Genomic DNA, 15,535 nt, shown 5'->3' on the forward strand with positions numbered 1-15,535 from the left:
TTTCAATTGCAGAAGGATTAACAAATGACGAGGATTTTTATGCAAGACATGATCATGAAGAGGGTATTTGGTTAAATCCATCATATCATTCAATAAAAGGTGATAGGAAACCTAGTAAGGCTCCTAAAAAAAGAAAAAGGTGCATCTATTACTAAATTTGAATTGAATATAATTTGTTTTTATGATTTCACTTTATCCCTGAATGTAATTATTTATTGTTAATCTTTATGTTTTTTTCTTACAGAGATGACTTCTTCAGATAAGATGGATGGAAGTCCCCCTCATATATCCGCTGAGGCGAAAAAGAAAAAGGGTCGAGGAATTACCAAATTGAAGTCCATTAGCAAATTAAGGAAGTTAGGACAAAAGCTACGGGTAAATTGTCACCATCCATCAAATCTATTGATATTCAAAGATCTATTATGCTAATATTAACATTTGTATGTCTCATAATTTATATTTGCATATAGATTGGCTGGAATGCAAAAGGTCAACCGATTGACCCTAACAGATCAAAATTTTCATATTTTATTGGATTTGTTACTAGGAGTACAGTGCCAATCAGTTTTAATGATTGGACAAATGTCCCTAGTAATGTTAAAGAACACATTTGGGAGCAAGTTGAAGTACACAAGCACACTTTCAGTAATGAACAATTATGGGATAGGGTTTATGTGGTATCTAATATGTTTTTTGTTTCGAATGTAGCAAACTTTTGAGGTGGAATCTATTCACAAAGACTTTGTTCTTTCATTAGCTGGACAGGATCTTCGTGCATTTCGCACACGAATGAGGAAACATATTTTCGACAAAGATGGAAATTGTGTCCCCCATCCTCTGGAGAAGCATCAGAGATTCATCACAGTCACCGATCACTGGATGGACTTTGTCAACCAAAGCTGCATAGAAACTTTTAAGGTAAATTGTCGCAAATTAGTACTTAAAATTACTGTCACATTTACAATTGGTTATTGATTGGGTACATTTTTGAATGTCTAATTTCAGAAAGAAAGTGAGGCTAATGCTAAAAGGGCGAAAGGAATGTCCTACAGATACAGGAGGTCAGCTAAGGAATATGCTCAATTAGAGCAAGATTTGGTATGTATATTTGTGTCTAATGTACTCCGTTCATGCTTTTTAACAACCTTATGTTAAACCTTTAATGATGGCATTTAATCTGAAATTTTTTGTAGATTGCTACATCTGGGTCTAATTTGACCTTTGTACCTCGACATGTCCTATGGAAAGCTACTAGGGTAAACAAACAAGGTGCCATTGATGATGAAGGAGTTCAAAAAATGGTCCATCAATTTGTAAGTACTTAGGCCTAATGTGTTAGTATTTTCAAATACATAAACTTGTAGGTAAATTCTCCTTTAATTACCTCTCATATTTTGTTATGTTTATTGTAGGAAACCCTTTCACAGGTTACTCCAGATGCTGAGACTGAATCAACAGCTCAAAATGACATACTCTCTCAAGCAATTGGTGTAAGAGAGCATCGAGGTCGTGTGAGGGCTGTAGGTTATGGGGTGACCCAAAAAGATGCATTTGGGCCAGCACCATCATGTCCACATCCATCATATACCGAGTGGCAAAACATGAAGTATTGGGTGGCGCATTTGACCAATGTAGTGATACAGTTGACAGGAGGTTAGGGGCAGCCCCCCTTTATGTCAGGTCAGATGCCGTTCAACCCTACTCACTCCCCACCACCATGTATGCCACCTCCTTTCAATATTTCTCCTCAAATGCAACCAATGGTAGACATTCATCCCTAAACGCCTGTAGATACACCTTCTACCAGCCATAGAGGCAGTTGCACACCAATTGCATCTGTTGAGATTCCAGAGGTATTTAAGCTATAGTAAATCATCATTTAGTTTATCGTTTTCCATTTAATTTTAGGGGAATATAACAAACTTTTATTTGTAAGGTATCATGACTGTCTGCTATAATTGAACTCACCTTTTCGCCTGGTTGCAAGAGGTAGAGTATATCAGACAGTGGTTGAGGACTCCTTACATAATATGGCTTTTCCTTCAGAGCATGGTAAGGTTTCTATAGAGGTAGTGCAACGACATGAGAAGGACTCTGCACTGCCTGTCCCAAATGAACAAGCAAACCTCATTTGCCTGAGAGATGTCATTGGTACTTATGTTGCTTGGCCATTGTCTCTAATCACTTTAAGACCCAAGGTATATATATACAAGCTTCTTTATACTTTGGAAGACTAGATGTTACAATTAAAAAATATTGCTCTTTTCAGGTTGCCCCTTCATCAGGTAAAGGGTTAGGGAAAGAGACAGGCTACTCAAAAGAGTCCATTATTGGTCCATCTAATAAAGGTAGCACTGGTTGTGTATCATCAGAGATTGTAAAGTTGGCAGAAGTCCAAGGTGCTTCATGCTTGGATATGATGAAGCTGTTTGTGAGAAGTGATTAAGCCATTGATACAACTACAATTCAACTGACAAGTGAGCACTGTGGTAAGAGTTTTGTGACATTGTGGGGAAGGAAAACATTATAGAGGTCATACGTCGACATTGGCTGAGTGCCTCTAGCATTAACCTTTACATACGGTAAATTAATTTTCAAATTATATAATTCATGGTTAATTTATAACTTTTTGAACCTTCATTGTTTAATGCATTTCAATTGTACTTTTGCAATACAAGATATTTGTGTGAAGCTTACTTGCATAGGACAATGACAAATAGATTCTCATTTATATCTCTGTATGAAATGGACAAACCGCTCAATCCGAACCCACATCAACATATAGCTGAAATATTGAAGCGTCATATGGGTGAAGATCACTTGATTTTTGCACCTTATAATGTTCAGTAAGTCAATCTGATTGAGACTCTGCTTTATGTTTTATAATTTAGCATATAACTTTTAATTATTGTAATCTTAAACATATATTTATACTTGTGGTAGGCAACATTGGGTCTTGGGTGCATTCAATACTGCTGACGAGACAATGTATTATATGTACCCTCTACGCAAGCAGCTGAAGAACAGAACACAAATGCAGAACCTATTTAATAAGTAAGCATTCATTTATGTCAACCAACTATGATTGATGTTAAGTGGTTATAATGTATCTAATTTCTTTCATACACCATTGTTAATGCTCTTGTCACGTATCAAGCAGAGAGGGGAGTGCAACCCTCTAGGACAAAGATGACTCAAACAAAATGGGTCACTGTACAGGTAACACTATATCTTACAATATGTTTTTAATTTTTACCTAAATCTAAATTTCACTGTATATCTTTCTTAGTTAATGCTGGTTTATTTGTTTTTATCTTCCACACAGTATCCAAAGCAAACAAATAATGATGACTGTGGATATTATGTGTGTCTATTCATTGGGGATGCTTTGCAGCATGGACAAACTGTAATCCTAGTTAATGTAAGAATCCTACAGATGCTAATTGTTTGCTATATGCTTATTATTTCACTTAATTAATTAAGCTTTGTTTTTATTGTTTTGTATTCAGTACTTTCCAGAGGTGCAGATGTCAACTTTTCCTGACAACAAAATTCATCAATTGCAAAAAGAGTGGTATGCATATCTGTACCATAGATATTTAAAGGAGACATTATGTACAATAGATTATTAGTGTTTTTTTACAATATTTAGACAGTTTTGTTTGAAGGCATTAGGCAAAAAGTGTAAATATGAGATTATTTTGCTCCTGTCAATGTAAACTCTAATTGTAATTTGTATATGTTCATTTTAATTGAATAATATAATGTGCAATTGCTTTTAAATTCTGGTATATATAGCTCTGTTTGAATTTTATATTCTGATTGAACTGGTTCTGAATACTATATGTTTTACCAGGTGTGCTAAAAATAGAGCTCATAATAGTTTTATTAAAATATTTTAAAAAAATTTCTTAACTTTGGAGAGCGGTTCATGTAGAACGGCTTTGCAAAGTTGACTTTTAAGAGCGGTTCATAAAATAACCACTCTCAGAAGAACGATTAAGAGAGCGGTTAAAGGGGAACCGCTCTCAGAAGTACACTTAAGAAAACGGTTCACTAAGTTTGAGATAAGAGAGCGGTTAATCAACAACCGTTCTCTTTACTCTACCTTCTGAGAGCTGTTCGCCTATAATCGCTCTCCAAATTACTGAATAATGGAGAGCGGTTACACGGTTAATTGCTCTCTTTAGTGAACTTCTGAGAGCGGTTAACCACGAAACCGCTCTCCAAAACATACATTTGAGAGCGGTTAATTAACCGCTCTAAAAAATTTAAGACGTTGCATAGCATGAGATTTTATAGCATTTATAACCACTCTCTATGTTCAACCAGAACTGCTCTAAGATCTCATTTCTGGTGTAGTGTATTAATCTAATGCCTTTTCTTGTGTTTAAACAATTGAGTTCACAAGAACCCAAACCTACCTCTATTTCTTTGCAGCTTGCCAACCGTTCAGTAACTTACCCTAGAAGCATAGTGGAGGAAGTTTTGGTTAAACTGAATAAGTTCATCTTCCCTGTAGATTTCATGGTCCTTGACATGGAGGAAGACGATGAGGTGTCCATTATCCTAGGGAGACCATTCTTGGCCATAGGGAAGACCATCATAGATGTCCCACAAGGGAACCTCACTCTAAGATTAAATGATAAGGAAGTAGTTTTTGAAGTTTTTGATTCACTCAAACATCCCTCTAGTCTTGATTTATGTAATTTTGTGAGCTTTGTGGATATCGTTTTTCTCTCTAAATTCTAAACAGGTATTGGATGACCTAATAAAAGGTGCTCTGGAAAGGGTACTTACACTTGACAGGAAGACCTTACTTGAAACTAAAGAAGTGATGGAATGAGATCCTTGCATTGAATAGTGGAACTGTAGGAAGGTGGTTTGAGCATAAACTCTTTGAAGATTTGGGAGAACATTCCCAACAGAAACCCAAACCATACATTGAAGAGCCTTCAGAATTGGAACTTAAGCCTTTTCCTTCTCACTTACCTGTGATTATTTCTTCTAACTTGACAGGTATTATGGAGGAGAAACTTCTAAGAGTCTTAAGGGAGAATAAAGAATCCTTTGGGTGGAGCATTCATGACATTAAGGGTCTTAACCCCTCTATATGTACGCATAGGATTAATTTAGATGAAGCTTTCAAACCAAAGGTGCAACCTTAGAAGAGACTCAATCCCAATCTAAAAGAAGTAGTGAAAAAGGAGGTAATTAAGCTTTTAGATACAAATATTATATTTCCTATTTCTGACAGCCCTTGGCTAAGTCCTATGCAGGTTGTACCAAAGAAAGGAGGGACTATGATGATGAAAACTGAGCAACAAGAACTCATCGCTGTAAGGAAGGTAAATTGGGTGGAAAATATGTATAGACTATAGGAAGCTCAATGAGGCCACGTAGAAAGACAACTTCTCTCTTCCCTTTATTGATAAGACATTTGAAAATTTAGCTGAGCATGAGTTTTATTGTTGTTTAGATAGCTATTCTGGCTATATGCAAATACCTGTAGCCTTGGAAGACCAAGAGAAAACCACTTTTACTTGCATGTATGGTACTTTTGCATATAAATGGATGCCTTTTGGATTATCTAATACCCTTATACTTTTCAAAGATGTATTAGAAAATTGTATTGAGATCTTTATGGATGATTTTTCTATGTACGGCACCACCTTCGATAGTTGTTTGCATAACTTGGATTTAGTTTTGCAGCGGTGCATAAAGGCTAATCTAGTTCTAAATTTGGAAAAGTGTCAATTTATGGTTGATGAGTGCATCATTTTGGGGGCACAAGGTGTCAAGTAAAGGTATTGAGGTAGACCCCGGTAAGTGTTTGGAGGGCAAGTGTCCCCGTCGAGAAGTAATAAAGTGTTCTAAAATAAGTTCCTGAAATATCATTCCACAAGGAAAGAACTTAATTATGGGCTTAGTTGCTCATGTCAAAGGAAAGAACTAGAATAATCATAAACAAAGCCATAGAGAAAAGTAAACTAGAATGAGATGAGTTCTCGGTCTTAAAGTACGGTTGCTCGAAGCTCTAAGTCCCACCAAGAGTATCCCAAAGATCTCGTGTAGGAGAGACAAGATGAAAAGTTTATCAAAGAGCAAAAGAAAGATGTAAAGCCTTGTCAAACAGATGCCCGAGGTCTCTTTTTTTATAAGATTTGAAAACTCTAAAAACTCTTCATAATTGGGCTTCTCGCAAATGAGCACACCAGTGCAAGGCCTTAAGTATGACGATGCATGGGCTTGAAGCACCCCATGCTTATTGAAAAGGTCTGGGCATGCTGATTGCTGTGACACTCTGATCTTCCATCAATTTGGGTCCAAACGCACCCAAAATCTATTTGTGGCCTCTTCATACTAAACTTCACAATTAACGTGTGAATAAGTGTAAAACCTAATAAAATAGAAATCAAACATGAATATATGGGCTATTGATCACGAGTGTTGCGCTTGGACAAATTATTAAAAAGTAGTAAGAGGTGCAATCTGAGTCGTCTCCGAATAATGATAATGTTATATGATTATGAATTTAGATGGGGTCTAATTTATAAAATAATGCTGATTGGAATAAAAAGTTAACAAGAATTTAAACTTCTAATCTAAGAATTTAGAAGAACTATGATCATTCTATCACCGGATTTCAAGAAGATGCATCAGCCAACAAATTAGTGATTAACATTAAATTCAAATGAAACCTCAATTCAAATTAAACATTCACATGAAAACCCTCATGCAGTCGATTAACACATAATTGCTCAAAGTTCAGAAACCTCTAGAACCTAATCGATTTGTATTAAATTAATTCACCAATGCCATTAATCTTATATCTTAAACCTGAAAATCTAATTCACTTTCCTTCAAAAATTAATTACATACATCAATTGAATAATATGCAATCAAACAGCTGCACAATTATCAATCCAAACAAATAACTTCAATTCGAAATCATAATTAGCAAAAGGAAAAGAAGGAAGAGATGAAACCGAATTTGTTGTTGAATGAGTTACGAAACCGATCCTTAAGAATATCGCAGCCCTTTTTCAATCCTTGGATTAGATGAAAGTCTAAGCCTCTATTAATGGAGGAAAACGAAAGGTAAAAATGTGAGAGAAGAGAAGAGGCAAAGAAGAAGAGACAAAAATCCTAAAACTTGTATTTTCCTAAAGAAAAACAACCAACCCGTTTTCAACATGTTGCCCTAATTTAAATACAGGCCTTTTTAAGGGTCAAAACATAAAAACTAATTAATAATTATTCAATTACATTAATCCTCTACTTAATAGATGTCTCTGAAATTCTTATTTGTTCAAGTTTGAATTTTGGAGGGAAAGTTATGCTTGTAATTGCTACTCAATATCCATGCTGAATCTGAGAAGATATTGTGTTGTATTTTTGGCCATGAAGATCTGTCTGTTTCGATTTCTAATATGAAGAGAAATTGTAGCCCTGGATGTTAGCTTCAAAACGCAAATGAAATGGCCTTAAACGGACATCTGTGGACTGAGATATGGCCCAAATACTGTACCAAGGTCAGAAACCACGAGTGCACATTTTTGACTTTTTCCAGGCCCAGTTTCAATTTCTTATCATCAGAATTGGTTTCTGACCTCTGCATAGGAATTGTGCGCCTTTCTCTCATATTTTCTACAAATCAAGAATCATAATGAAATGAGCTCTACAACTCAAGATATAACCCAAAAATCAAAACAGTATCAGAATTTGCCTAATGCTAGAAAAATTAAATAAAGCCCAAATAAAATTCAAAACATCATAAAATGATCCAATTCAAACCAATTAGGCACAAAAGAGGATTAATGAGCTAGGAATGAGAGGAAATAAGATTGTAAAAATTCCAATTGATCAGCTATAAAAGAGGCTTAAATACACACTTATCAACTTCTCCATATTTATCTTTTTGCTTGTCCGTAAGCAAAGTGCTGGCTAAGAGAATAATAGAATAACTTGAAACATAATATCACAATAAGAAACCCGAGATAAAGGAGATAAAAAGAGCAATAAGAGTAATATCATTGAGCATAAGTAATCAAAAGGAATTCCAATTAGAATCTTGTATTCCCATACTTTTCACTCAAATATCAAACTAACGTACTCTATTTTCCTCTCTTACTAAGGGAAAAAATGAGATATCACTCAGTTCTCCTAAAGAGAAGTATACTAATGTAGGCTTGACTATAAACTGACTCTCCATCAAATAAATTATATGCATGTAAACATCATGGGGTCTTTTCTAGGTTGTAATGTGGCCAAGGTGTTATAATAATTGAGGTGAGATAAATAAAAGGAAGGTATATACAAAAGGGTAATAAATTGTAAAAATTATAACATCTCCTAATTATACAAATAAAGCTTTTGGAGTAATTTTTATATTTATATACAATCAATATCTTTACTCCTTTTCCTTTTCATTCATATCTAACCCCTTTTTCTTTTCTTTTTTTATTCTATTTTTCATTTTCTTTTTCATACTTTATTTTTTTTTGTACTTGAGAGATATAGAGGAGAATTTTATTGAACAATTTAGCAACTCAATTGCTCCATTCATAAACTCAAGGTCATCAAAATATTTTATGAATTTCATGCAAGGGACCAAGAAAAATCAATAAAGCTTAGAGTGGGCAACTAGTTGTATCTCAAATATGCTGAAGACCAAGAATACAAATCCTCTTATGCCTCAATCACATTAAAACATGTAATTAAAAAGAGTAGTCTCAAGTCAGTTACAAGTGAAGTTCTAGAGCACAAATCTTAAGGAAATAATCATACAAAATAATGAGAAAAAGGGTACAATTAATTAAATTCAGATAAAAATCTCCCAAGGCTCAAAACTCACATTTGTGGGTTAAAGTTTAATGTAGAGTATAAAAGTATGAAACTTGGCTGATTATTAGTTTCCAAATAAAAATATAATGCCAATAATAATCACTTAACACGCTTCTTCTATCTGGAAAAATTAGGTTCCACGAGGGAAAAAGTTTCAAATTATCATTAAAAAAAATGGCATAGGCACCTTACTCAAGAACATGCAATAACAATCATTTAATTAGGAACCACTCTCCCATACTTAAAGCAAAACATTGTCTTCAATGTTTAATAAATAAATAAATAAATAAATGCATAGAAACGGGCAATTAAAAATAAAGAGGAAGGGGTTCCCTAATAAGCATAACAGCTTCTGGTAGAGAAACACGACCATGCTAAACCCATAAGCGCGCTTATGCTTATAATATAGAGCTTTCTTTCACAATTGCGACTGAATGCACGGTCGTGTATGATACTAGCATGGACGTGCTCGTTATTTAGAGCTCAAAATTGTGTGCAGGAACAATCAACTCAGCTCCTTTGAGCTTTTAATATACTTATTCTTCATCATAAAAATAAAATAATAAGAACAAGGTTAAAATAAACAAAAGTTAAATTAAATAATATAAGACACAGGTTGCCTCCTAAGAGCGCTTATTTAACGTCACGAGCCTAACATTCCGGTTAAATTATGGTAGGAAGAAGGCATGAGTCTTAAAGATAACTCCTTTGATATGTAATTATATTTCCATCAGTTTCTTCCCCAGAACATCTGTCACACTAGAAAGATTAATCATAGGAAGAGGATCAAAGCAAAAAGAAGAAAATTTTAGCTTTAAATCAGAAGGCTTATTAGTGAATGGTTTGAAATTTTGTCTTTTCTTCTTTTTAGATGGCTTCTTTCTTGGTTTTCCTCTTGGAGTTGTATGCCTTGTAGAATTCAGAGAGGGAGAAGTAACATCCACAATGCTCACAAAGTTACAACACTCTTGGCTAGAAAGGTACTTTAAAGAATTAAAAAGTTGAAATACAACTTCCTCATCATCTAGCCTCAATGTGAGCTTTCCCTCTTATACGTCTATGATGGCCCTTGCAGTGACCAAGAATGGTCTTCCTAGTATGATGGGAACATCATCATCTTCCTCTATGTTAAGCACCACAAAGTGAGCAGGAAATATATACTCCCCAACTTTTACAAGTACATTCTTCATTATGCCTTTGGGGAATGTGATCGACCTATCTGCCAGCTGAAGTGACAACAAGGACGACTTAAGTTTATACATTCCAAGCTTCCTGAAAACAAAATAAGGCATAAGATTAATATTTGCTCGTAAATCACATAAAGCCTTATCAATATGAGTTTTTTCGATTGTGCAAGAAATAAAAAAACTCCCTAGGTCCTTAAGCTTAGGTAGAAGGTTTTTAAGGACTATAACTGAGAACTCCTCGATGAGCTTCACAGTTTCATGTGCTCTTAGCTTCCTTTTATTAGTCAATATCTCCTTTAAAAAATTTAGCATATTTGGGCAGTTTGGAGATGGCATCAATGAAAGACATATTGATGTACACTTTGCTCAATAGGTCTAAGAACTTGTGGAACTCTTCATATAGGGAGGGTGACCTTGTAGCCACTGTGAGAAAGGTATCTTAGGCTCATAAGGCCTTGGTTGAACAAGAGGCTCTTCCTTCTTTTCTTTGTCAAGCTCTACGCTTGAAGCAAGATCTTGCTTATGTGATGCACGGTTGTGCTTTTATCATTGACATGGGCATGCTGGTATAAATACAATCGTGCTTCTATTGTAGCAAGGGCGTGCTCATCAGTAAGCATGGATGTGCCTGTAGAATCAACATGGGCATGCTTCTCAACAAGCATGGGCGTGCATGTGCCTCTATTATGCAATTCTTGCAATTTCTTTTCACTTCTAAGGATGATGGCATTACATTGCTCCCTTGGATTAGGTTCGGGTTGAGATGGTAGTGTTCCCAGTGTTCTTTGACTGAGGTTGTTTGTGATTTGCTCTAATTCAAGTTTCGAAGATTGAGCTCGTATCTCAGAAGATTGGGCTCTCAATTCAGATTTGATCTATGTGAACTTCTTATCGGTTCTTTCAACATCTTGGTCCAACTTGGATTCAAGCTCTGTCATGCTCTTATGCATATACTGCATCATTTATTCTTGAAAGTTGGACTGAGATCTAGGGGCTGAATGTTAGAATTCTCAACACTATCAAGTGCACTAGGAATTGCAGCAAGTAGTGAATAATTTTTAAGATCAGAGTATTGTCTCCACAGGAAATTAGGAAATCAATTATCAATTCACAAAACAATAACTAGTTGAGATATAAGAATTTGCAAGAGTTGTAACATTCAGAAAACAAGAAACAAAAACAATTAAAAGGTAAAGAACTTGCAATAAAACAGAGTATGAATTTGATGTTGAGATTAGAAATGAAAGATAGTTAGGAATTTATTTCACAAGAATGTCAATATTAATTCAATTATGCCTCTGAACATTCAAGCAATTGGTTAATTGACAATCAGTTTCTCTTATTAATAGTCAAAGTTTAATTCCTTAAATCATTGACCCTAACAAGCAACTAAACCACCCTAATCCCTTAGGTGAAGTTTAATTTCAAGTTGCATTAAGACTTAGAACCTTAGGATTGCAGAATTAGGTTCCCTTATCCCTAAGAAATCCCTAATTCTGGTTGCTAATTCAGATCAAACCCAACTTCCATTGGCCAATGTTCCACTTTGATTAATCATACGAATTTCCATTCAAAGATTGCAATAACAGCAGAATTAACAACTCAATTAATCCAAGAACTTAAATTTCAGAAGCAAAATTTGAATCAATACATCAATTCAAGCTCCATAAACTCCTAACTACAAAGAATTAAGCAAACATTGTAACAAAGAAAGAGAAAGAAGGAGAAGAAGAGAAGAAACTCAGAGAAGTCATCTCCACGAGCTCCAATCCAATGCCTCTTCTTGGAGTTTCGAAATTCAACCCCAATCCTCTCTCTCACTCTCTCTTAACGAGAACCTAATAGAAAAAATAGAAAATGAATAAAAGACCCTGAGTTCTAAGCTTAAACAGGTATTTATAGAAATCCCGATTCTATGCGTTATCACTCTTGCTGATAAGAGTGGTCACGCAGAGGCTCATGTGGTTTCTGGAAACTAGAACTATCACTTTTGCTGCTAAGAGTTGCAACGCAGGAGGTCGAGTGGTTGCGCATGTTCACTTTTATGAGTAAAAGTGACCACGCGCAACTTGCCAAGTTGAGGTCTTTCTAGAACATCCACTTTCACTGGTAAGAGTGGTAACGTAGAGCTCGCTATGTCTAAGATTTCTGAGAAACTCTCTAGAACACTCACTTTCGCTGGTAAAAGTGACCATGCAGAGCTTGTTATATTTTAGTCTTCTCTGGAACACTCACTTTCGCCAGCAAGAGTGTTAATGCACAACATGTTCTTTTGAGAAACTCTCTGGAACACTCACTTTCGCTGGTAAGAGTGACCACGCCTAGACTTCCTTATTCTTTTAAGCTCTGGAACGATCACTTTCACTAACAATAGTGATCACGCCCAGCTTGCATTCCAGAATTCTTGTGTTTTGAGTCCAGAATTGCTACTCTTCTTCTTCCTTTCCATTGATCTTCCATTTCCATGAACCTTGCTCAGATTATTCCTACAAAACAAGATTAAATTCTTAATTTCTAAGCAAAAATCTCACCAATGCTAAAATAACTACAAATTGAAATAAAACTTTCAATCATTCTATTTTTTTGAGTTTTTCTATTTTTCTCATATATTTTCCTTATCAAATAGGTTAGAACTATGCTAAAATATTAGTAAAAATATGGATTCATCATTATCCCAAACTTGAATTTTTGCTTATCCTCAAGCAAATCAAACTAAACCAAGTGTAATTCCTCCATTCTTTAAAAATCAATTTGCAAATTGGTTATCTTAGAAATTTGAAATTCTAATTTCTGTGTTTTCTACAAAATTTTCAATCAAATTGTTCATCCTAATACTTGTTAGGCTAGAGATTTATTATTGAGTAATATATAATATTTTATACTTGTTAAATGTTAATTGAAGGATTATTTGGTATTGGAATATATTTAGATGGAGTTTGAAATTATTTATAAAAAAAAAAAAGTGAACAGTACTGTATGAACAGTGTCAGATGAACAGTAAAACCGCCTATGAACAGTGCAAACCGCGTACAAATCATGTATGAACAGTGCAAACCGCGTATGTACAGTGACTGCTGACGTCATGGCTGACGTCACATACGCGTACAGTACGCGTGCACAGTATTTTCTGGCGTGAATAGTGCCCTGAACAGTGTTTCCGGCAATGAACAGTAAATTTCAAAAATTTTCTATAAAAAGGGGGCTTCACACGAAATTTTCATTTCTTCACCCCTATCCAAGGTTCTCACAGGTTCTAAGGCCAAATACCACCATTTCTCTCATACTAAACCTTCCTAAACTTAAATTTCTCGCCAGATCTGAGATTCTACGTCTATTCTGAAGAATTTGAAGTAAGTTTCTTTAAGTTTGAAGCTAGATTTACCGTCCGTTTCTCTTCTCCTCCTCTTTCGCATAGAAGTTCATGGTGTTCTTAGGAGAAACTTCATTCTAAAGCCGAATCTTCGGTGAATCTTGCATTAAAAGAAGTAATATTTGGTAGATCTAGTGTGAATAATCTTTCTGAGGTAAGGGGAGTTTACTTTAACCTATGAACTACGTTTTGAATGGTTTAATATGCTATTTCAAGATGTTTTGATATGATTTTGTTAGATCTTTTGAATAAAAGCTATTTTCTAAGCTGTAACTGCTGTTAATTGATTTAAAATGCTGAGATTTTGGCTGATCTATTATAAACTTGCTTTAATTGAGCTGTTAAAATAACTTTGGCGGTGTGCATCATGTTGAGATATATATTTTGCATCATTATAGAGCCGAGTTACATGTTTAGGTGGGTACACATGTAACGGTAAGTTCATGCTGAGCTGTTGTGCTGTGCTGTCTGGATCCAGATACCGGAATGGGTCGCTTCCGGACCGGCTCGGTTCCTTCTGGATTACTTAAGCTGTGAAACCAGTTGGAAACCGTTTTCATGCTGTGCATTAGATGGGCTGGAAATGCATGGGATTATTGCTGTGAGAAATATTTTTCTCTATATATATGATTTTATTTTAAGTTTGGTAAGCTCACCCTTGCATTTCTTTCTATGTCGTTGTGTGCGTGTGTACTGCGATGATCGTACGGTGGTACGTGAGCAGATGTAGCAGGTGTTGCATCTACTTCACAGGCTGAGGGGACAGTGAAGAAATGTTAGAAGCTGGGGTCAAGTAATATTGCATCAAAGTCCTTTATCCCTTATATTTTGAGACCTCATGTAGAGGGAGCTACGTAGTATAATTTTGGATATTTGGAATATTATGAACTAAATGTAATATTGTATTGTTTTATTGGATATTTGTTGTAAAAAACTCTGTTTTATTTTGAATGAGAAGAGAATTTCATATTTATATTCTCTATACTTTATTTATTTTAAATAAGTTTGTGATGTAGAAACAATGTTCTCGGTTCCTTATAAAAGGGGTCGCGACAATACTTATCATGATCTTCATACTGCATAATCATCATTGAGTAAGAATTGCGATCTAAGTTCATATATTTCATCAAAATTCATGTGAGCACAATTAATAAACATGATCACAGCTCACTTGGAAGTGTTTTCCTCATCACTCAATAATGTTTAGGTACTGTTTTCTCTCTAAATCATCAATTTAACTACACTCTACCATATGCTTGCCCATATTCTCAATTTCCTCTGCTTAATACAGTCAATCACACATCCAGAGGACTTTTTGCAGGTTATAACAGGGTTAAGGTCAAGGTAGGTATTGAACAAAATGGAAAATAATTCATGCATTTTCAAAAGATCAGAGACATTTTGAGTGAATGACTTTAAAACAAGCATGGGTCTGCATCATTTCTCACTAACTCCCTCAATAATGCAGCATTTAATTTGACTCATGCAGCAACATTCTAAATTTTTCTTCTTTCTACCTTGAAGCTTTCATACACTATTTTTCTTTTCATTCCTTTTTCTGCATCACTTTTTCTACAACATTTTTTTTTCTGCAACATTTTGTTGCAATTCTTTCTTTTGAACTCACATTTTTGCTTTTTTCACAACTTTGCTAGATATTTTTCATTTTTCTGCTTCTTCTGTCTTTTTGAATGCAAAACCTAGATAGCTTGCTATTCCCCACCCCAAACTTAGAACATTGCATGTCCTCAAGTAATTAAAATGTGGATGCCACCGCAAACTTAGTTTTAAAACTCATCCTTGATTAAACTCACTATGCCTCTTTTCATTTGAATGGTAAAATTGGTTTTTCAGCAAGGCTTATAATAAGGTAATTTCAAGAAAAGGGATATTAAGCTCAAAGGGGTGAACTAAGACAATCAAGCATAAAGGAGGTCATTTAGGCTAACTAGGCATATTCAAACAAGGCCTCCATCATATATGTGAAAACTGTAAATTACATATTTAATCAAGAAACAAGACAAGTTCGAGAGGGTGCAGCAAAATTATGATTAATCACACATGCAAGAAAAGTATGCAGCTCAAGTCTCACTAGGAGTTTGTAAGTGAACATGTAAATCAATGAACTCCC

This window comes from Abrus precatorius, unplaced genomic scaffold, assembly GCF_003935025.1.
Source record: "Abrus precatorius isolate BTA unplaced genomic scaffold, Abrus_2018 Scaffold8, whole genome shotgun sequence".
Lineage (NCBI taxonomy): Eukaryota > Viridiplantae > Streptophyta > Magnoliopsida > Fabales > Fabaceae > Abrus > Abrus precatorius.